The sequence below is a fragment of the Dermacentor silvarum genome, chromosome 1 (assembly GCF_013339745.2).
Source record: "Dermacentor silvarum isolate Dsil-2018 chromosome 1, BIME_Dsil_1.4, whole genome shotgun sequence".
Taxonomy (NCBI): Eukaryota; Metazoa; Arthropoda; class Arachnida; order Ixodida; family Ixodidae; genus Dermacentor; species Dermacentor silvarum.
The window spans coordinates 243657009-243681158 of NC_051154.1; the positions used below are offsets into that span (position 1 = coordinate 243657009).

Here is a 24150-nt window from a genome sequence, read left to right on the forward strand (position 1 = left end):
TTGAATAATAATTATTTTTTATAATGATTATCTAATTATTTATCTAATGCAAAAATTTGAGTATCTGTAAGCGACGGCAAAAAACATTACCTTGGTTCTGTCCAGCTACGTGGAATTTGCATATATTTAAGTGTCAGTGCAAGAAAGTTACGAAAATTTTTAAAAATCACTTGTAGCAGCTAGGTACCATAAATCTTATCCCTTAGCTTGGTTATTCGAAGAAACGGACATTAGTAACACAAGAAATTGAAACTAATATTCTAATAATTAACAAAAAATGACTAATGAACTTCTTAGTTAATTATTTTATGACATATTGCAATATATGAATTGTAGCCGGTGAGTTTGCAAGATGCATCCACATAAAATGAATTTCCAGGATAACACCAGTTTCGAGATATTATTGCCCAAAGTGTGGGACGAAATATATGGGCGTTTTAGTTAGTTTTGTGCTTTAATGTATAAAACAGCATTTTGGTAACAAAGTAAGAATAACAAAAGTGCATTTTGGCGGCGAGTTTGATGGCGCATATCTCCAAATTATTGTCATTCTGGAAATTCATTCCAAGTGGATACGCCTGACAAGCTCACCGGCTCAAATTCGTAAATCGCAATATGTGTCGTAAAGTAATAAACTAAGAAGTTAATTAGTGATTTTTTGTTAATTAGCTGAATCTATGTTTCGATTGCGCGTCCTACTAATGTCCGCCTCATCGCTTAACCCAGCTCAATGATAAGAATTATGCTACCTGCCACAGGCGATTTCTAAAAATTCCGTATGACCACCCTATGTATATATATATATATATATATATATATATATATATATATATATATATATATATATATATATAGACACAAAATTGGAGCACAAGACAAACGTCTCAACAAGCAGTGACCAATGACCGATGATTGGGCACCTCCTGGATTCCCATCGGCTTCTATTGTAAGTGGCCAGTGCCCTGTCTGTGTCAGAAAACGGCATTGCCTCCATGTTCAATATGGGCAAGATGGTGGGAAAAGTAGTATGTAAGCATAATAAACAATTATGTTTTTAAAGAGTGCGTTTCGTTTAGTTGGTAGCACATAGCGCACAATAGAATGAAACAAGTTTGGGTGATCTCTGCGACGTGGTGTCCATATTTTACATGAAAGCCTAGGTCTTTTTTGTAACACGTAGAGACGGGGTGCTGGCCAGTGTGTTGGGAAACTGCTTGGCCACCACGCACAATCTACGCTGTTATACTTTGCCGGTGGCAAATCGTAGCGCAGAAGCACAGGTACAAATGTTTAATCAATGGGACGGCATGCTGTCTACCGTTTGTCATGATGTCAAACTAACAAGCACGAACAGCGACAATTGTGTACGTTGTTGGTCCGTAGTTTATTTCGCGCCGGTTGCTTCACGTATTAAAATAAATGTTTCTTTTTAATACAAACGATGAAAACTGTGCGCGCACACAGGGCGCGACATTTGCGACGTTTGAATTTTGCACTATTTCCCGCGCGCGCCGTACGTGCCCGGCCGGCGCACTGCGCTACCGCGATAAAGAAAATAGTTCCTCAAGGAAGCTAAGCAGAAAACTTTCATACTCCTGCAAACCACATAAATTGTCAAGAAATACCTTTATATTAGAATATTTGTTAATAAATATTGCAATTCATGTCTATGAAAGCGTGGATTTGTATGCGCGTTTTTGTGTGTATGCGCGCTTGCGCTGTGGACTCTTTGGAGCATTCCAGAACTTTGTGCGTGCGGCGGTATGTGTGCGGGTTGCGTGATGAGTTTGCTGCGTTTTCTGTGCCCTTTGCCTCGCTGTGACATCTTTTGTATATTTCAACCTGTTGCTCGCTCTTTATGGGCTACACGTTGCCTCGAAGATCACCATGATCGCCTCCGACTCAGCCAAATCGAAGGTGAGTGAGTGTTTCGAATTCCACTTGCTCGTTCATTGCGACGCTTTCAGCAAAAGTGCGTACAGAGCCCGTGCGTGTCTTCCACGCGCTTCTGTGCTTGTTTTCATTACTAGTACTATCCTTCCGTTGCGAGAATTGGTTGTGCAGCACTAGATTTGTTATATTGAGCATGAAGTTTTGTCCTGATTTAACTTCACAGCGCGCTTGCGGCGACGTAAAGCAGCTATGTGGAGCCAGCTAAAACAGGGCATGTTGTGCGCGCCACGAATTTTGGTACGGTGTTTCAGCACCGATTGAAATTAGCCTTATTAATGAGCGCTCGTGGGCTCTGCCGTTTTGGTGAGCAGCTGTGTGGAGCCAGCTAAAACAGGGCATGTTGTGCGTGCCACGATTTTTGGTACGGTGTTCCAACACCGATTGAAATTAGCCTTATTAATGAGCGCTCGTGCTCTGCCGTTTTGGTGAGCAGCTGTGTGGAGCCAGCTAAAACAGGGCATGTTGTGTGCGCCACGTTTTTTTGGTACGGTGTTCCAGCACCGATTGAAATTAGCCTTATTAATGAGCGCTCGTGCTCTGCCGTTTTGGTGAGCAGCTGTGTGGAGCCAGCTAAAACAGGGCATGTTGTGTGCGCCACGTTTTTTGGTACGGTGTTCCAGCACCGATTGAAATTAGCCTTATTAATGAGCGCTCGTGCTCTGCCGTTTTGGTGAGCAGCTGTGTGGAGCCAGCTAAAACAGGGCATGTTGTGTGCGCCACGTTTTTTTGGCACGGTGTTCCAACACCGATTGAAATTAGCCTTACTAATGAGCGCTCGTGCTCTGCCGTTTTGGTGAGCAGCTGTGTGGAGCCAGCTGAAACAGGGCATGTTGTGTGCGCCACGTTTTTTTGGCACGGTGTTCCAGCACCGATTGAAATTAGCCTTATTAATGAGCGCTCGTGCTTTGCCGTTTTGGTAGAAACAATGCGACGTGAAATAATCCGAACTGTACTGTAATCAAGTATATTTCGTTCGCGCAACGCCGTCCATTGACGTGCGTCTACTACATGGCGTGTCGGGATCGGCGAAAATATGCGCGGGGCGTTTTGCCGTTCGAATGTATTCTGCTGCGCTGTTCGCTTCAGGATCGAGTGCCCAGAGTCCGCTGACACGCCGTGCGGTAGACACGCGCTGTGGCGCGATAATAATAAAGAATTGCAAGGGCGTATATGTGATTCTATGTGATAGGTGAGATAAAAAAGGGCTGATGGCAGCGAATGCTGTGAAATCATCAGGTTATGTGTGGTTTGTTTTCCGCCGGTAGGCGCGCGGTGAACTTTTTTTTTTTAGCCATTATCTCCCTTCGACGCCATCGAGTACTTCGCGCTAACGCCTTCGCGTAGGCGCTCTATATTCACGGAAAAGGCAGATTCTGTGGGATTCTATGTTCTGCTTTAGAGGGATGAAACATTCAAAATAACGTCATCGTGTGAAGTTTCAGCCTTTGGCCCTTCAGTAACTCATTGATTTAACTAAGTTCGAAAATCAGTAAAGGAACGAGATGCTTGGGCATATTTGCCGTGTCGTCCCACTGTGCTTCCAGTGGCATGTAGGCGTTATCGACAAATGTAAAAAATTAACAAGGCTTTTTATGAGATAGAAGTAGACAGCTATGTCAATAAGTTATTTTTGCTTTGAATTCACACTCTAAAGAGGAGAGAGAGTGAAAGGGGAGCGTATCCTTGTGAACTAAATGACGCTTTGATATAAGCTTGGAACAATGGTTTGTTGGTGGAGCAGTTCTGTGGAATACTTAAGAGAGTAAGCAAATTGCAGTAGCAGCAGTTAGACGGGGAGTAAAAAAATGCAACACTGGTTTTATATGAACGAGCTACCTTTAAGATGTGGCCACAACAGTTCAGTAGATGAGCAAAATAATTTTAAAAATTTTGGAGAGAAATTAAAAATAATTTATTTGCCCACCTCACACTGCCAGTGGCAAGAGCAGCCATGCTTTAATGTTTTCAATCAGTCATTTATATCCATCCATTTATGTCGGCCTAATCGTCCATGTAGATGTTTTGATTGTTGCTTTTGAGTTATCGTGGCATCACATTTTAATACTGACATCTGTTTTCAGAATCAAAATGAGCCTGGAGACGCCACAGCCGGAATGCAAAAGGTGAATTCTTTGGCCATTCATCGTCTAGCGTCACCATGATCAAATGCACTGTTGCCAGGAGAATGTATTGCCGGGAGGTATTCTCCTTAAGATTTAGTAAAACTGGTAGCATTAAGTGCCTCCTTTGCGATTTTGCATAGCCTTTGATTTGCGAGTCGATTAAATTATTTAATGAGGTGGGCAGTTGGCACACCCTGCCTTTGTGTCTTATGTACACATTCAGCTGAGTAGGTCTGGGACACAGCAAGCGAATTTGATGTGTAGTGGTAATCGCATTAACGTCAACAGTTATCTTACTGTTTGAGCTGCTACTGCTGCTTGCCAACACAAGCAGCAGTTGCCCACGATGGCGTGAAAGAGGTTCATTGAAGAGGCACATACTCTGAGTCACATACCCAGAGATCCAAGCAGGTCCATCAGATGGTTATTAACCCACTTCCCTCAACATAGCAGCCCTACCCATTAGGCCATTGACCACCTAGTGACACAAATTGGCTGGAAAATACTTAGAGGCAGACACCCGAAAGTATGTGAAGTAACCTAAAAATGCTACTTGCATTAAAGTTTTTGATGCTTTGGTTTACTTACTATTTTATTTTGTACTGGGTGAATCCTTGTTTTTCTGAAGCACATGGCATCCTAACAGGATAACAAGCTATGACATTAGTTTTAGTTGTTTTTATTAGTGACATTAGTTGACATTTTAGGTCTGGAGCAGGCAGTATTTCTGTGATTTATGTGGAGTGTGGCTGTTGTGTAAATGTGCTTAAAATCCTTAGACTACCTCACTAATATTTACCTAAATGTGCCCTTTCACATAGGTTGGAGAAGTGCTCATTCAGATGATCCTGGCACAGATTGCCATGGTGGACCAGGCAAGTTTGCAGCGGCCTTGATTCACAATGTGTTCACAGAGAAGAACCTCATGGGCCACTTACTTCTCGAAAACACCACCAATAGGCAAAAAGAGGCTCTTGGCCTTATTAGGGTCAACACTGTTATAGGCAAGTACCGTACATCCTTTTTCCCATTGCATTTTAGCATTCACATTTTGTACTTGGAATTACTAGCTTGCTATTAGCACAACAAATGATTTTCAAGTAGCCTGTGTCTGCAACTACGTGCTACAATAGCCTACTATTTGGGATGAATGTTCATTTGATCTCAAGTCTCTAATGCCTCCCTACTAAAGTGCTAAATTTTAAAAGCAGCCTTAACTGCCAGAAGTGATTGGTGGCTACAACTGACAAAGTTAGGTGTATTTGCACATTAGTTGCTCTACTTGACTGTCCATGCAATGAACAGTTGCAATGAAGCAACTACCAATCTGTGAAGCATGCTACCAATCTGGTGGTATAGCGGGTGTGCTTAAGTAGCCTGAAAGTGTTGTTATAATATAGGAATTGTGGAGAAGCTATGCTCAAGTGCAGTTACTGCTCAACTCGAGGGACAGCACTTCCACCAAATTTCAGCAATCAAAATGGCCCTCCAGATTCTCTAACACAAAACAGTGGTTTCACCTACTTCGACAGACCACATTGAATTAAAGTTGCTCCAGTCTTGAAGGAGGTCCATGTGGTGGCAGACAGTAGCCTTTTAGCAGAGGGAGCTTAAGTTATGGGGCATAATTGTTTGATTGTTTTGATGAAAGCAACAATAAGAAGAGTTGCCAACTTCGTTGTCAACATTGCTATGTTTAGCAATGTCTATTCATTCTATGCACTCAACCTATTAAGATCCAATTTATCACATTGTATTCTAGGATGTGGAAAAAACTAAGGTATTTATTTGACTTTTCCTCATGTTCCCATAAAATGATCAGTACTCAATAGGCCCTTGGCAGCTACTATATAAAGCTTCTTACAGAACATGAGGCATATCCACAGCTCCCACTCTGAAATTGTTGGAAATGTCTCCTGCTTTCTTACTTCAAGGACGCACTTGCCTGTTTTCAGCGTTATTATGGGTTTACTATGGGTTTAGATTTATCAAAGATTGAATGAGCTTTGTAGGTGTTCATGTTTAACCCTTTGAGGATCACATATTTTCTGGAAATACGTCCCCCAATTTAAGCGTTATATTTTTATTCTGGATTGTTCTTCAGAGTGACCTTTCAAGAAAAAAAATGGGTAAATAATTTTTTAGGTCACAAAGTGACAAAGGTTTCTTAGTGTCCGCTGTTTTACACCATGTTTATTGTAGCATGCAGGGCAAACTAGCATAATCACATTTTTTAAATGTAATGACACTCACAAAACATTAAACTAGGTGAATACTCCCAAACTACTTCAGCGATGGGCACCATAGGGTACAGAGAAATATCAGTTTTAGAAGAAGCCAAGGGGCAACAGCACAATCAGGATTTTTGTAGAAGTCGCAGAAGGTTACAGAATCTGTAATGTGATGCTTGGGGACACTTCATTGTTAAAAGGTATGCTTATTTATATGTTCTTTCGCTGCCTCATATTTATGGTTATGACCACACGATTTGTTTCCGCCACTCTACATGCATGGCAGTGACCCTCAAAGGATTAGCAGAGCCAGTCTACTTGCATATTTCTCTTGTAATACTGGGCATTTCTTCGTATTTCTTCTTCGCATTTATTTGTGTTAGTGTAACCAGGTTGGCGTGCAACTGCAGTAAATCCTCGGTATAAGCGGTATTTTCTTTTAAGTAGAGAGGCATAAGAATGGCCATCATAATGCGAGAAGTGCACTCCAGTATCATATGAGCTGGTAAAACAAATTCAGATATACCATACTCAATTCTGGCCGCATAACCGTATTTGGAGCAACTCCTGCAAGGAAAAGTGCAATAAAGTGCTGCACATTTTGATTATGATTGTTGAGAGAACTAATTTTAGTTGCCAGTAGTCTACCTTGAAGTTTTTTCACCAACAGTATGAAGTCTTTTTTTTACCATTTTGTTCCTAAGCAAGCAACGTTCACATTTTTCACACCAAGGATATTGATGAAGTTATTCTGCCACAGTGGGCTTTTCCTGTTTGCCTTCTGCATATTGTACTAAGTGAAGTCCTCCAGCACCACTCCACTTTGAAAGCTGGTCATTCTGCAGAATTGAACTCGTGAAAACTTTGAATAAACAAAACAAATGAAAGTTTCATTATAACAGGGCATACTGCATGTCGCACTTTTGCATGTGGAACATTGATCTTAAACCTCATGCTGTTTTTCCTTTTTTTACAGGCTTTACCTGTCATAAGTTTCCTGGGACAAACATGGCCCACATTAAGAACACACTGGCCTCACTTCTCGCAAGGGACCTGAAGTGTCCAGAAGAGCTCAAGTCTGTGGACAGTTCAAGTCGTGTGCACTTGCAGCCCTCAACATTTTTTTATGATGTTTCGAGTCACCTGAAACGCCCAGGTTGGATGGTTCAGACACAAGTACTGTGTTGTGATAAATAATTAATTGCACAAGTGTTGCGCTTTGTATTTTAGTACATTTTACGTAAATTTTTAATATATTTCTACAAAAGATAGTGTTTCTTGACTATTTTATTTCATAGGTATCTCGGGTCCTTTCATGCCAAGACTGTTCCATGACGGCACACCATTTCAAGTTTGTTTGATAAAGTAAAAGTAGGCACAGTGAGAAATTTTGCAGAAAATTAGCTTTCATACATACACCTGAAAGTGGAATCTGTGCTATTGTCAGAGTGGTTCTGTTTAAGAAAAACTACATATTAACATATGTTTGTAGTAACGGTTTCTTTTGCTATTTCAAAACAGTAAGAATTAATAGGTAAAAGTTTGCTTAAATTCAGAGTGCAACAACAGTTCTCGGGCAAGGCAGCGATGTGCTTTCTTTCATGCACGCATGAAATCTGATTTCTTGCAAATTCTTTCATTCTAACTTGTTTTGCAGCACTCAAAAATTAAAACAAATTTCCTCATGCCAGTTCCATTTAAGTCTTCCAGCAGGTAACTAATGGCCACTGTCTATCAGATAAAAATCTTAAGTAGTAAAAGTGAATCAATCGCTTGGTATGTAATGACCTGCCCAGGAACCTAGTAATGATGGCAGAAAATGCAACTGGATCGTGCCAACAAGCAATACAGCACAATAAACTGCTGCCATGGCACAACTTATTGTAATTACCATGTCGTTTCAGAGGTAGATAACGTTTAGTGAAATGGGCACACATAATTTAACCAATAAGTAAGAGTCTCAGTGGGCTCATGCAAATAGTGCCATGATTATTAAGTTACTGGCTACCAAATAGAGAAAGCAAGTACTTTTTAAATGTTTTTTACAGTAATGCTTCTATATTATTTATGTTCTATTTATTTCAATTTTGAGAAATGTTTTACTTTAGGGCCACGCAAACTTTACATCTCTCAGTACTCAACTTCGTTATTGTATCAAGCTGCTGGCAGTTTGTAGATTGCGTTAGGATTTTTTTGATCTCAAGGCACACATGGCTGTACAGTTAACAAATGTTCGGCTTCAATAAACAATTCATCTAGAAAAAAATGCTTTTTGTCCACATCAATTTTGAGCTGTTGATTTCATGAAGGAGTATTGATTTTGTGTGTTAAGCCAATTTAAAAACTGGCATAATGGTTCTGCTAGCAGCTCTATAATATGTTTTATTACAGGCTATATCTAAAAGTGGTTTTGATCCCTGGGTGACCCAGGTCTGCAATACAAGAGTGCCTGCATTTAAGTTTGCTCCTGTCTACTAGTATGCAAGGACGACATCAATATGGTATCAATGGTAATGCTATGAGACTGAACGTAGCTCAGCGGTATTTAAAGAAATGTCTAGTCTCGTTTTCAGCACTACTCACCAAACAGCATATTTAAGTGGGCTCTCAAGTGATTTCAATAGTGATGTTCAACACTGCTCCAATAATATTTAAATGGTGTTGCACTATTGACTAACATTGCACGTTAGGCTTGTTGGTAAAACATAATGGAGGCAAAAGGTGTAGTGCATCAGAAACAGGACACAAGAGGATGAACACAGACAACACACGTTTGGCACTTAACGTGTGTGTTGTCTGTGTTCTTCCTCTTGTGTCCTGTTTATGATACGTAGCACCTTTTGCCTCCATCAAGCAATATTGACGTTTAACGCTCATCCAATAATTCTTCAATGGGGTTTCAATATTGATGTTCAATACTGCTCCAATAATATCTCAATGGGGTTTCAATATTGACAGTCAACACAGTTCCAACATTATGTCAATGGGGTTTCAATATTGGCATTCAACATATTTCAACAATGTCTCAACAGGTTTTCAATACTGACATTCAACACATCTTCAACAGTTCTTCAATGGGCTTTCAATATTGGAATTCAACATGGTTTCAACAATCCATCAATGACTTCTCAAATTGAAATGACCCAATGATGTTTCAACAAAATGTCGCGGGCCAATTTTCAACACCTCTCAACAATTTCCTCAATATAGTTTCAACAAAGCCTCAATGTGCTTTCAATGCTATTTGTTGACATTGACCAATGACTTTTCAACAACTTTTCAACAATTTTTTTTGTAAGGGTACCTCTTCGGTACACGTTATGGCGTCTCCTCGCCAGGTACGAACCGCTGCTGAAGAAGCGAATCGTAGTGCTACGTGCGCGGCAACAACCAGGCATCATCGGGCTCAGCAGACAGCTGTGCAGAGAGCACTACAAGCCGCAGTTCGCCGTCGACGCCGGGCGGACAGTTCAGATCGTTCTCGTCAAAACGAGACAAAGAGACTTTGCCGCCAAGACCCTGTTGTGCGTGGTGCCGAAACTGCAGCTACTCTTCAGCCGATCCACCAGCTTAAGCTGTGACCGTGCTGTGTGTGCCGCGCAAGCCCGTGACCTTTTTGTTTGTTAGAATTGATAGTAGTTGTGACATGCAGTACCTAACTAGTACGTAGGCATTCATGTAGCGAATTTTACTGAGGACAAGCACTATTTAGATATTAAAAAGTTGGACAGCCCGTCAGTATCTGTAATATTGTAGCTCAGATAGCTAAGTCGTGCGTCTCATTAATGAAAGCAAGTGCAATGTAATTGCTTATGACAAACGTCTTTTTGAATAAAGGCAGCATGAAAATAAAGTGAGGCAACTGTTTACAGCGAACTATTGTTGATCACATGTTCATCTCATGAATGACCTGTCATCAATGCTTTTGGTTATTGTCATGTGCCAGTTTAATAGTGACGTGGCCTTTGCTCCATGTATTGTCACATTATTTTCCACCACAACCTCGTGTAGGTGTCCTCCCTGAGGAATTTCTGTGATGGCCAGTTAAATAACTGACAAACAAGTTTTTATATAAGTGTATAAGGTTAGTAGTGGTTGCGTGGAGCAGAGGCAGAAAATCGAATCCTCCTTCAGTCCAACACATTGGCAGGCATGGAGTGGCGCTTGACACCGGCAAAAATGTCGCAGTTTCGCCCGAAACGCGAAGCATCAATTGTGATATAAAATTAGTAGAGAGCTATTCGGAGCAGGGGTATTAGTTTTATTGGGTGCATAGACTTGGACACATTCGCTTACTAACTGAATTAACAAGCGGGTGTCAGCGCGCACAAGCAAACTATGAATAGATCACACTCAATGACCGCAGACAACGACTGTCAAAACGCTGGCAGCAAGCGCAGCCGCCGCAGCGAGCGAAGGTTCGTGCGGTCTATCGCTTCAACGGAAACTGAGTGGCGAATGCACAGCGCATCCAAAGGTCAGAGCCGTGTGGAGATTGCTTTTAAGAGACGGTGCGGGTGGCAGCCACCGCCGGGCAAAGTACAAGCGCAGTTGCAGAGTAGAAGCTGCCCCCCTCCCTCCCGAGCTGCCTTCCCGCTTTCTTCCTTTCGCGTGGGAGATTGAGTTGAATAGACTCCGAATAATGAAAACCTTCTTCCGGAAGTGTAGCAACAGGAAGTGGACCTGGAAAAGCCCTGAGGGAGAAACAAAATGAAATATATTTCATACTTTCTGCCGATCCAAGCATATAGTGCAGGATGTAGAAGTGTTAGGTAAAGTAAAGTGCAGTGATCATAGGTTAGTGAGGTCTAGGATTTCTCTCAATTTGAAGAGAGAAAAAGTAAAATTAGTCAAGAAGAAACATGCCAACCTAGACGCAGTAAGGGTAAAAGCAGACCATTTCAGGCTGGTGCTCGCAAACAAATATGCAACTTTAGAGCAGGAAGATGAAGATAACATAGACTTAATGAATGAAACCGTAACTAGGCTGATCTCAGAAGCAGCAATTGAAGTCGGAGGAAAGGCACCAAGGCAACCAGTAGGCAAGCTCTCCCAAGTAACAAAGGAACTAATAAAGAAACAACAAAGCATGAAAGTGTTAAACTCAAGAGATCAGATAGAATTCGCTGAACTTTAAAAACTGATCAACAAGAAGAAAATAAGGTATATGCGAAATTATCACGTGGGAAAGATCGAGGAAGCCGTAAAATATGGACGCAGCATGAAATCAGTGAGAAGAAAACTTCGCATAGGACAAGGCAAGATGTATGCACTGAAAGATAAGCTGGGTAATATCATCAGCAATTTCGATGACCTAGTAAAAGCAGCGGAAGGATTCCATACCGACCTGTACAGTTCCCAGAGTAGCCAAGCTACTTTCATTTGAAGCACTGATGAACATGATACAGAGACTCCTTCTATAATTAGCGATGAAGTTAGAAGAGCCTTGCAAGACTGGAACAGGTGGAAAGCTGCTGGAGAAGATGGAATAACAGTCGATTTAATCAAAGATGGTGGAGATATCATTGTTGAAATGCTTGCGGCCCTTTATACGCATGGCCTCACGACTTCAAGTTACCAGAGAGCAGGAAGAATGCCAACATTATACTAATCCATAAGAAGGGAGACGTTAAAGAATTGAAGAATTATAGACCCATTAGCTTGCTTTCAGTATTGTATAAAATATTCACCAAGATAATTTTCAATAGAATCAGGGCAACACTTGACTTCAGTCAACCAAGAGAACAGGCTAGCTTCAGGAAGGGATATTCTGCGATGGATAATATTCATGTCATCAATCAGGTAATCGAGAAATCTGCGTACAATCAGTCTCTCTATTTGGCTTTCATAGATTATGAAAAGGCATTTGATTCAGTAGACATACCAACAGTCATAGAGGCATTGAGTAATCAAATAGTACAGGAGGCATACGTAAATATTTTGGAAAATATCTACAAAGATTCCACAGCTACCTTGGTTCTCCACAAGAAAAGTAGTAAGTTACCTTTTAAGAAACCGGGTCAGGCAAAGGGACACAATCTCTCCAATGCTATTCACTGGCTGCTTAGAAGAAGTATTCAAGGTCTTAGACTGGAAAGGCTTAGGAGTGAGGATCAATGGCGAATATCACAGCAACTTTCGGTTCGCATAGGACATTGTCCTGTTCAGCAACAATGGGGACGAATTAGAACAAATGTTTGACGACATTAACCGAGAAATTGTAAGAGTGGGGTTGAAGATTAATATGCAGAATACAAAGATAATGCTCTTAAAAGCCTGGAAAGGGAACAAGAATTCAGGATCGCCAGTCAGCCTCTACAGTTCGTAAAGGAGTATGTTTATCTAGATCAATTACTCACAGGGGACCCTGATCATGAGAAGGAAATTTGCAGAAGAATAACAATTGGTTGGAGTGAATATGGCAGGTATTACTAAATACTGAGTGGGAGTTTACCACTATTGTTGAAAAGAAAAATGTGCAATCATTGCGTTCTACCCGTGCTAACATATGGAGCAGAAACTTGGAGGTTAACAATGAAGCAGAACTTTTTGTTGGGCTAGTTGGTGCATGTTACTGATGTATTAAAGCGCCAAACAGACGACACAAGGAGAGAAACGGATGAGCGCTTACTAACAACTGATGTTTTATTGACAGAAACACACAATATATACAGCAAATCTGGCGGCGTAACTCACACGTTGTCGAAAATAACATGGTAACCAGGCAAAAATCGATAAAAAGATTGTAAACGATGATGAGACTCGAATAAAAGATGATGTTCGCGACAATGAGACGTGGTGTATAGAGCCAAAGGACCATCAAAGATAATGGTTACGCGATACACGAAACAGCGCTGTAACCCCATTAAAAAGCAAGCAATTAAGATTTTTACCAAGCGCATGCAGGCGGCGCATCAACGTGCTAAGTTCTAACTAAGGGCTTCTGAAAAGGACAGTTCACTTGTATACAATATTTTTGACGGTTCGCTGACGCATTCCAGGCCCTTCCTTTTAATGTGGAAGGCTTCCTTCAGCTCACGGGCAACACTATCTCGACTTCTCTCCAGAACAATGCTATCTCTTAGGCGAGGCTTGCACCCGCACTCTTTGCAATGGATGGCCATATTGGAACCAGTACCTTTTTCCTGTGAGCGTTCATGTTCTTTTAGTCTTTCATTTGAACATCGCCCCGTTTGCCCAATGTAAACCTTTTTCCTTGAGAGTGGAATTTGATAAACCACCCCTTCCTTGCAACTCACAAGTGGATCGGTATGCTCAGTTTCGCAGGTCGTGCGTTCTGTCTTTTGGTTGTTAACACGAGCGCACAATTTAGCAAGTTTTGAAGGGGCTGAAAAAACTACCGGGACTTTGAATTTGTTCACGACCTTCTTCAGGTTGTGGGCTACACGGTGAGAGTATGTGAGACGAAAAGAACATGAACGCTCACAGGAAAAAAGGACTGGTTCCAATATGGCCATCCATTGCAAAGAGTGTGGGTGCAAGCCTCGCCTAAGAGATAGCATTGTCCTGGAGAGAAGTCGAGACAGCGTTGCTGTCTGTTCGCGCTTAGGTCATGTGAAGGAATGTCCCCTTACAAATTGCCCAAACACGTCCTGGTGGTGTGCAAATGCTTGCCATGAATCAAGGCAGTTGGAGATGGCTCTGACGAGGTCGTCGGCTCGTTCTCCATTGTCGCGTTCTCCGTGAGCGACTGGGATCGCGGCGTAAACAGCCGATCACAAAAGCCGGACGGCGCTTGCCGACATACAGTTCACCCCACTGTTCTTCTGCAGGTGTGTTGTAATGCAGTCATTGTTCTCGTTAGATTTTATTCTGTTCTTATCATCCAACTCTCATCACCGGTAGATCCTGGTGATAACGTAGGCGGAGTGCCGTTCAAACAATTATCAAAAGTCTGAAAAGAAAATAGGACGATTACAATATTCTTGCGCATGTTTTCGCTGCGTTCTGGACGATGATATTGCTTAGACGATACTTCGTGGAGATCGGTTTATCCATAACTTCCCGAAAAATTCTTGTGAGTGGATCTACGATGGCGCACGTCGACAGCTCACGCAGGCGCATTACAATGGGCCGATTAATGCAAGATTCTCTAGGACAAAATGTTCAACGATGATGTAAATCCCAGTCAAAAAATATTCTTGGGTCTCTTAGGTGCCTAATCCACGATATGATTACGAAGCACTGCCGTACTGGAGGACTCCGGATTAATTTTGAACACCCGATGTTCTTTAACGGGCACACAATGCACGGTACACGGCCGTTTTTGTATTTCGCTTTCATCGAAATGCGGCCGTCGCGGCCAACTTCAGTTTTTTCGAGTGTTCGGAACAAAGATGGGAACCATGCGTCCCAAGGCCAGCATCTTTATTTCGAGACAATTTGAAAATGTAGGATTTGGAGCCAGCACTCTTTCCCACATGCAGTTGACACCACTGTTGCTTAAGTATATTAGGGTTTTTCGTCGAACTGAAATTCCTAAGCTAATTATAGTGTTGTCAGCTACAATGCCAGGTTTTGCGTGTACTGGGCGTTTGTGACAGACTGAATAGGAAAACTTTCTGTTTTATTACGTACTGAGTGTTATATGTTGTGTTACCTTTGTTACTTTCTGGTTACATTGAGGTCAACGCTGATCCTTTTAATAAACTTCAGTTTATTTTTTAAACATTCACCGGGCACCATTCTAAGGAAATTAGATAGATGTCCTGATTACTAATCATGGTGCTATAATGGTCGAAATAAATAACAGGCTTCAATCCAGCGGTAGATAGGCGACGGTATAAAATTAGTACATGAGTAAGCAACAGCAATTAAGCACATAAAATTAGTCTAAGTCCTTCAAAAGAAATATGTTCATCTTGAAAACAGAATGTGCAGACTAAGTCTCGTAATTTTTATTAGAGACTGGATGTTTATAGGCACAAAGAATTGCTGTTTTAGGCGCCTATGACAGGGACTAAAGCTACCATTTTCAGGCCATAAATAGCCACTGAATACTCTCCTTTAGGCACGTATAGGCTCAATTAATAAGAACTTCCACTGTGCATCTGAGGATAAATTGTGATTTTCTAAGGAACGCAGACCACAGAACCCCTGTTCTGTGAAATTCCCTTCTATTTTCTCAATAAAACGGAATGAAGCAGCTTGCGTATAGGTAACAAGAGTTATCTGATATTTATTGTGACTAGAAACTACGGTGGAAAAACTGAAATCAAAGAAAGACAAGTTGTTTCCCAAGATTTTCGGGTTTCATGTTGTGTTTTTTTCCCTTGAGTATTAGTCGGAAAAGGAACGCTCAACAGCTACCAAAGTTAGAGGCGCATAATTGTACTTCGCGATGTTCGATGACCCAGTGCCTTCGGGAATTGCAGAATGTTCGCCGTTCAGAACGTTTGACAGTTCTTTCAGTACCCAAAACCCCGAAATTTTATCCGAGACAGATTGAACTTTCGAACTAACTCTTGGCAGCAACGGGCCCGTTGAGGATGGGGCGAACCTTTTCTGAAAGTCCGAAATGAGCCCCACATTCCGGGGCAGTGTTACGCCCAAGCATTCAAGTTTCTCGGTGATATAGCGGATAAAAACGTGAAGTGAGCGCACAGGCACGTTATTCACCTTCTAGTGCATCATAGCGTAGAGCAGTTTGAGTCCTTCTTACAGCGATGCTCTAGACCGCTGCAAAGCTGTTAATAACAGCCTTGCACCGGCAAAGTGTTTGTCTTAATAATCATCTGCCTTTAACCAGGTTCCACAGCGGGTTACAACATTTATAAACAACATGAGGCGAGGTCAAAACACGGGAAAAGACAATTTTAGGTTCTGAAAATCCAATATAGGCACTCAGATCGATATATGCATTGATAGGCACAATAAAAGCGCCGCTAAAATGCTTCTATACCCGTAGTTCGCGCTCATATGTTAAATAGGTATGGTAAGAACGTGAGGAAATAATTGGCATTTTGCCTAAAGTTCCGGTCTCAGTTTTTGATAGATGATAAAAAGGCTCTGAAATTCGGGAGCAATCGAACGCATCGGTAAAATTATCGGCGCTAAAAACTTGGGATCGAGCCGAGGTTAGCGCGAAGGGAACGCCGCGTTGGTCATTTTAATGAGAGGTATAAAACACCTGCCACTCAAAACTTATCGCCGGGTAAAAGAAAAAGCAGGCCATTCTAAAAAAAAACAAAAAAACAAAAAAAAACGCAAGAAAGTTCAGTTGTTCACCGTACAGAGTAGAACAGGTGTATTCCCCTGAAATTTGAGCTGTACAACATCCTCCCTGCGGATAGGCGGAGGTAAAGAAGGCAGAGAAGAAGTACCGGGTACAGAGAAGTCCATGAGCTAGACATTAACGGCACGTAATTTACATTACACGCTGATGAGGGGGGATTTATTTCCGCGTCTATACCGTGGACACACTAATGAAATCAAATGCCCGCATCGTGATTTATTCTTGTAGGGGTAAATTGCAAAATTGTAATAAACAAAATAGAATAATTTGCTCTCTGTAGGCTGCCAAGTGTTCGGAATATAATATTTGCTCAACCTGCCTTTCGATTACAGCGAGGTGTTTCCCAACAACTACGCTTGTAATCGCTATATTAAATTCGAGTGTCTTTCGTGCGTTGTTCGTGGCTGTTAACACGACTGCGGGTCACGTATAGTACATACTTCGCGAATACAATAACAGTAAAGAGCTGCAAGAACATTTTCGTAGTTCAGATTGACAGCCAAGCCACTACGAGCGCTGGAATGTTTCATAGTAGCCTGGGGGCGTATTGAGCGACGATCGCCGAGGCTGATACCATCGCCTTCGCGTGACATAGTGCTCAACCAGCCAATCGGGTCATCCGATTTTGCCCAACCAGCCAATCAGTGCGTGCTTGACGGCGATACTGTCGCCGAGGCGATACTATCGCTGAAAGTTATCGTCGCAGAATACATCCCCTGTAGCATACGTAGAATACGTCCCCCGTAAAAAAGGAGAAAAAAAAAAGGTCGAGGGTTTTAGGTGCCAAACCCACGATTTGATTATGAAGCACGCCGCAGTGAGACTCCGGATTAATTTTGATCCACTGGGGTTCTTAAACGTGAACCCAATGCACGGGCGTTTTTGCATTTCACCCTGTTGCGGCTTGAGGTGGCGTTTGGGCCAGGAATCCACCAAGCCTATTGATCATTACGTACGGTAGTAGGAATGAAGGAAAAATCAAAGCCCCTTTCTTAAAGAAAGATGGTTGAACGCGAAGCTTTCTCCTATGAAATCTGAATCAAAGTCCAAACCCAACGACCACGCAACGAACCCAAAGAAATGCTGAGCGACCCGATGCGAAGCATATGCGATTTCATTGCTTGTTTAGGATTGTATTTTTTGAACGTTGAAGGTGGCTCAGTCAGCTAAGGCGTTGCACTGCTGAGCACGAGATCGCGGGAACGAATCGCAGCCGGGGCGGCCGCATTTCGATAGAGGCGAAATGCAAAAACGCCCGTGTGCTTGCGTTACAGTGCACGTTAAATAACCCCAGGTGGTAAGAATTCATCCGGAGCCTTCCATTACGGCGTGCCTCATGGTCAGCACTGGTTTTGGCACGTAAAACCTCAGAAAGAATAAGAACGTCGAAATTGAATGAAGACACATTTCGTTAAGTTGCAGAGCCTTTATTTTAGGATCATGTAGCCGTTTATTACACGCACATACTCGTATTTTCACGGATGACTCTACACTTGCACACTATTGCCTTGTGATCGCTGTGACGTAGACGGTCAGAGGCTCTGCCGTTGCTGATACACTCACTACAGTTTGCATTCGCAGTTGTACCGATAATAACAATGGGAAGTGCAACGCCACGCTACCCAGACGAACTGTATATATCTGCATTGCATTACCCGCGTCACGCAATGCATTCCCGGCCGTCACCATGGGTAAGCCGCGAGTGCAGCGCACGGCAGAGGTGGCTGCCATACGCGCAACGTAAGCGCGAGCGCGATCGTGCCCGTGATGCCGCTCCTGTGTATCGGCAACGGAATATATACAGTTCGTCTGGGTAGCGTGGCGTTGCAGTTCCCATTGTTCTTATCAGTGCAACTGCGAATGTAAACTGTAGTGTTCTACGATACATATGTCGTGCACCGTTGTTCTAATGTGTGCGCAGATGCGCAGATAGTTCCATTGTGTAAGTTGGCTTTCCTGCCGTGCGTTTTCGGCGCTCACAGACGAATCAGTCAGACATAGAAAGCTTCGCTTTCATCATCAGCCTGTATTTATGTCCACTGCAGGACGAAGGCTAGGTAATCTCCAATTACCCCTGTCTTGCGCTTGCTGATTCCAACTTGCGCCTGCAAATTTCCTAACTTCATCAACTCACCTGGTTTTCTGCCGTCCTCTATACTGTGCTTCCCTTGTCTTGGTATCCATTCTGCAACTCTAATAGTCCACCGGTTATCCATCCTACGCACTACATGGCCTGCCCAGCTCCATTTTTTCCTCTTAATGTCAAATAGAATATCGGCTATCTCCGTTTGCTCTCTGATCCATACCACTCTCTTGCGGGCTCTTAACGTTACGCCTAACATTTTTGTTCCATCGCTCTTTGTGCGGTCCTTAACTTGTTCTCGAGCTTCTTTGTTAATCTCCAAGTTTCTGCCCCATATGTTAGTACTGGTAGAATGCAGAGTATTCTACACTTTTTCTTTTAAACGACAGTGGTAAGCTCCCAGTCAGGATTTGGTAATGCCTGCCGAATGCACTCCAACCTATTTCTATTCTTCTGTAAATTTCTTTCTCATGATCTTGGTCCCCTGTGAGTAATTGACCTAGATAAACGTACTCCTGCACGGACTCTAAAAGCTGACTAGCGATCATGAATAATTGTTCCCTCGCCAGGTTATTGAACATCACTTATGTCTTCGGCGTATTAATCTTCAACCCTACTCTAACATTTTCTCGGTTAAGGTCCTCAGTCATTTGTTGCAATTCGTCCCCATTGTTTCTGAATAGAACAATGCCATCTGCAGACCGAAGGTTACTGAGATATTTGCCGTTGATCCTCGCTCCTGAGCCTTCTAGGGTCTGCGAGCTTGAATACTTCTAAGCATGCAATGAATAGCATTGGAGAGATGGCGTCTCCTTGCCTGACACCTTGCTTCATAGGTAATTTTCTGCTTTTCTTGTGGAGAACCAAGGTAGCTGGGAAATCTTGGAGGCCGTGCCCTACCTGGCACTTCTACATCCTGCCCTATGCTGGGATCAGCACAGACTCTGAATTGTATTTAATTTCATGTTTCTCCATTAAGACTTTTCCATGTTGACTTCCTGTTACTGTGCTTCCTGAAGAAGGTATACATTATTCGGAGTCTATTCCTTTCCGGCCATTCTACCAACATCTATACTCTACTATTCCTTGAATTGTTGCCATAGTTTGCCAATTGCTTGTTCCCTGGCCTGCCTTTGCCCCACTGTTCCATTAAGTCGCCCATGACTACAGTATACTGAGTTTACACCTTTCTCATTGCTAATTCATCATCTTTATAAAACGGTTCTATTCGTTCATCATCATGATTGAAGGTTGGATCGTATGCTTGCACTACCTTTAATCTATATGTCCAATTTAGCTTTATTACGACGACCGCTACTCTCTCAATAATATCATTAAGTTCATAAATGTAGCCCGCCATGTCCTTTATAGAAATCATACCCCGTATTCTCTCTTATCTAGAAGATCTCTGCAGTCGAGGATGTGGCCGTTAGGCAGCACTGTATAAGCCTCACCAGTTCCTTTAACTTGGATATGGCGAACAATATACCAGGTAATGCCTGGTAATTCCTTAAAGAAGCATCCTAAGCTAGCCTCACGCAAGGGAGTTCTCGTGTGGGTTCCAATTAGAAGGCCGGTGTTCTACCTCTGCTCCACGCCGCCACCACTGGATTATGTATTGTATCGTAAACAATACGTGCCCCACAGCAAGCTGTGAATTCAATTAGATCGCATTCTGTGCAATAAAAATTTATATTTGAATTTTTTCATGTAGCAATTGAACTGTAAAGCAGTCTGGTGACACTGAGTAATAACGATATGAATTGACACCCCGTAAGAGGCTTCCTGGCGTAACGGAAGCCAATCTCGAAGGTCATGGTTTTTTGTACTGAGCACATTGAAAGTGATCCTATTGTTGTGTTGCACTGTTTTAAAGGCGACGACACCGCGGTGGCCCCTCATTTCCTGTCATCACACGGCCATGCCAAAATGGCGGTCGCTGTCCGTGAAAATAGTTTAGACGCAGTGATTCCAAATTGGCATTTCGACTTAATGTGTGTGCTGAGAGCATAGCTTTATGCCTGAATAACCAGATTGGGTGCTCTAAGTAAGACTGTGAAAGCCGAAAAAATATGTGTTCTAAAAATGTGTCATGAGTATCTACCAAGGCCAGAGAGCGGTCGGGATCCAGATAGAGATGTAGGGAGGGCAACGATTTATTCAAGCATTTGTACCCATGTCTATGTTTAGAAACACTTCTCAGTTTAATTCGATCCAGACTCCTTAAAGTAAATAAGACGAAAGGCACCACTGTGAATACATTTATCCTGGCGCTGTACCGACCTTCTTTAAAAGACCCAGGAGGAAAGGTCAGATCCAAAGTGACATGCTTCTCCCTTCAGCACATTTCTGAACGCGAGAAGAGAGTGACTCGAGATCAATGCTAGGCGAAGGAAAATGTGGGGGCCAGGAAACGTGAAAGGGTGCCTGATGTAAACACGTCTGGTTCGTTCAGAGGAACCGGGTTCTCTCTGCGAGTCAAATATCACGAGTGAGCCCGGTTCGCTGTGCGCAATTTTCGCTAATCGAGGCAACACTGTATATGCGAAAGCAAGTAAGCGTTGCTGTGCGTGCAGTTAAAATCAGACTGAGTAGCAAAAATATAGGAGCAGCTGCACACTGAATAACTTTACCCACATAAACGCTTATTTAGCAGCGATACAAATGAGCTTAGAGGCCGTCTTGGCTTACATGCTTCACATGCTTTTTTATTACATATCCATGTTTTAGGTAACCAGTGCAATAAGAAAGAAATACCAAACTGCATAATTTCGTGCTGCGGTACGTTAATGTATTGCTCAGGACATCAATTCGAATAACAGCCTTTTCTCGACTGTTTTTTTTAAGAATATACCATAATTACATAGCCTATTTTTTACAGCTTATAAAACAACGCGTTCTATTGTTTAAGGCACAACACAAAGGCGAGAATTAGTGGACGATATAAATAGGAATACGTTTTCTGTAGCAACATTTCTGCGGGAACGGTTTTCAAATCAGGAAAGAAAGTTTCGTGTTCAAAAAATGTTTATTAGAGAACCAATGAACATCACAAGTCCACTTGTGTGTCTTAATTGCAATAACAGTCCAATATACTGCGTACATTGTCAGGGAGTTAGTGCATCGCGGCACTATGAATTAGCAAATTTAATTACTATGACAAAGAGGTGTGCACTGGCGAGTATTGACAAAGAATATTAAGAAATAGAAGCTCACAAACTGCAAAAACAACTGTGACATTGATGAGAGCATAAGTAATCAACAGGATTCGGCAACACGCACCAATGATGACGGGACACAGAGTAGTGCACACGCGCTATGTATAGGCGACATGCAAATTAGTGTTGTATGTTTTACAACATAATGAAAAGAGAGAATATGCTCCTTCGCACAACTATACGTGATGACCAAGCGTAACAAAGCAAATGGAAAGAAAGAAGGGCTGTAGGGACCACACATATATTAAAACATTACGCAGTCCTTTCCTTGACACTGAGTTGGAATATTCATGAGACATAGAAATGACGAAGTGAGAGCAGTAAGAGAAGCAATGGGCCCATGAGGGCCCACGTTGTGGTCCCGCCTATAGGGTGCACAGGCAGTCATGAACCAGCACTGCGGCGAAGGAAGTCAGGTGAAACCAGCATGACAAAACAACACATAGATGCTGCGAAAATCAAGGCAAAGAAGAACCACAGTGCAGGGCACGAAAGGGTAAGAGCCTAACGCCGTGGTTTTTCGGAGGAGCATACGCAAAGACGGAATTCAGGACCCGAATTTTAAAAACATCTCTTTCGTAAAAGCATTTCCTTTTCAACCAGCGTTAGGGTCCCCGCCAATATAACGGGTAACTATAACAAGGCCGGGTAACTACAACAAGGCCGCTACCGGGGCGATGGCAGATCAAGGATATCAGACAAATATGTGTATACCCGTGAGCGACAGTATCCGGACTGCAGGCTCGCTGAAAAAAAAGTACCGAATTTCTTCGTGATTGCAAGGCACAAAATAGAATTGACGACTATAATGGAAAGTTGTCAAGCCGAGATCGCACTGCAGTCTTCTAGTGTAGGTTACATTAGTAGGTGAAGGGTGGCATACCGATGTCACAGCCAATAATGAAAAGAATAATTAATTAAATTGTGGGGTTTTACGCGCCAAAACCACGATCTGATTATGAGGAACGACGTAGCGGGGGACTCCAGAATAATTTGAACCACTTGGATTTTTTTAACTTGCACCTAAATCTAAGTACGCGGGTGTTCTCGCTTTTTGACCACATGTAAATTCGGCCGCTGCGGCCGGGATTTCAACCGCGACATCGTGCTTAGGAGCCCAAGACCATAGGCGCGAAGCAACCACGGCGGGTGACGAAAAGAATAGAAAAATGAAATTGTTCACTACAAAATGGGGCCCCATAACCCTTCTTTGGTAACAAGCGATTTCAGTTTCACGTCTTATCGCCGGTCACGTCGACAGGCACCTACAGACGTCGGCGGAGACACGCCTTCGACCTAGATAATAACGAACGACGAAGAGAGAACCAAATGTGTCGTTCCGTAATAAGGTCCCAAGATGGGACAGTGACACATAGATCGTTCGCACGCAGCTTTACATTTTGTGCAAATAATAATGCGCGAATGACTGCGAGTGTAATATGATTATTTCTGTCATTGTCTAACATTTTGGACGAAGCTATGGCTTTTGTTGATATCACACAATATCTCACCATTTCTTGGCAAAAAAAGTTAGACAGATCCAACGCACATGTTGGAACCTATGTGAACCGAAGCGTTCACAAAGCAGTAAATAAATGCGATATAACTAAATTCGATGCGTAAAACAATATTTTATTCCAATGCAACGTGCGATCTCATGAAATATTGATGTTGATGCACCGCACAGGTCCCAACTTTATTGTCATGCAATGTTTGTTTATTCCATACACGTACCCTTCACAATATGATGCTGATATTCAAACAATTCATGCGGATGCACAATGTGAGACGTCGACGCAGAAATGTTACAGTGAGGAAGACAATGTTTGACGTTTGTCGAGCGAAAGGCGGCGAGGAGAGGTACAAGCATAAAGAATGCAAAGCATATTGTCACGAAAAGAGACTTGAAGATGTGCACAGCATCGGCAAGACAGACAGCTGGACAAGATGGCGTGGATACACTCAAGCCTGCGTCCTCAGTCTTTTTCAGCGCCTGTATCTTGCAGAGCGCGCGTCCCAGTCGTAACTTCCGCCTCGGCGCTGGCTCGTGAGACCTAGTGACATTATTCCCCCGCCAAAAGAACAGTATCGACCCGGCGCTTACTAAACTAGATGGATGGATGTATGGGATAACTTTATTGTAAGGTCCTGCGGGCTACGGGGCGCAAGGCCCCATAGAGCGGGCTACTCCCACGTTGGTACCGGGAGTTTTAGCTCCCTGGCCGCATCGTGGGCTCGCTGGATGGCCCAGAGCTGTTCCGCCAGGTCTGTGCTGCGTAGTGATTCT

General features: G+C 42.7%; 1 long non-coding RNA gene across 1 annotated transcript; it reads left to right on the forward strand.

Moving 5' to 3' along the window:
- The first annotated feature begins 1762 nt into the window (after positions 1-1762).
- Positions 1763-5064, forward strand: LOC125942116 (uncharacterized). The gene is made up of 3 exons (XR_007464822.1): positions 1763-1917; positions 4035-4076; positions 4898-5064. It is a non-coding gene; the product is annotated as an uncharacterized LOC125942116 (long non-coding RNA).
- The last annotated feature ends 19086 nt before the right edge of the window (positions 5065-24150 follow it).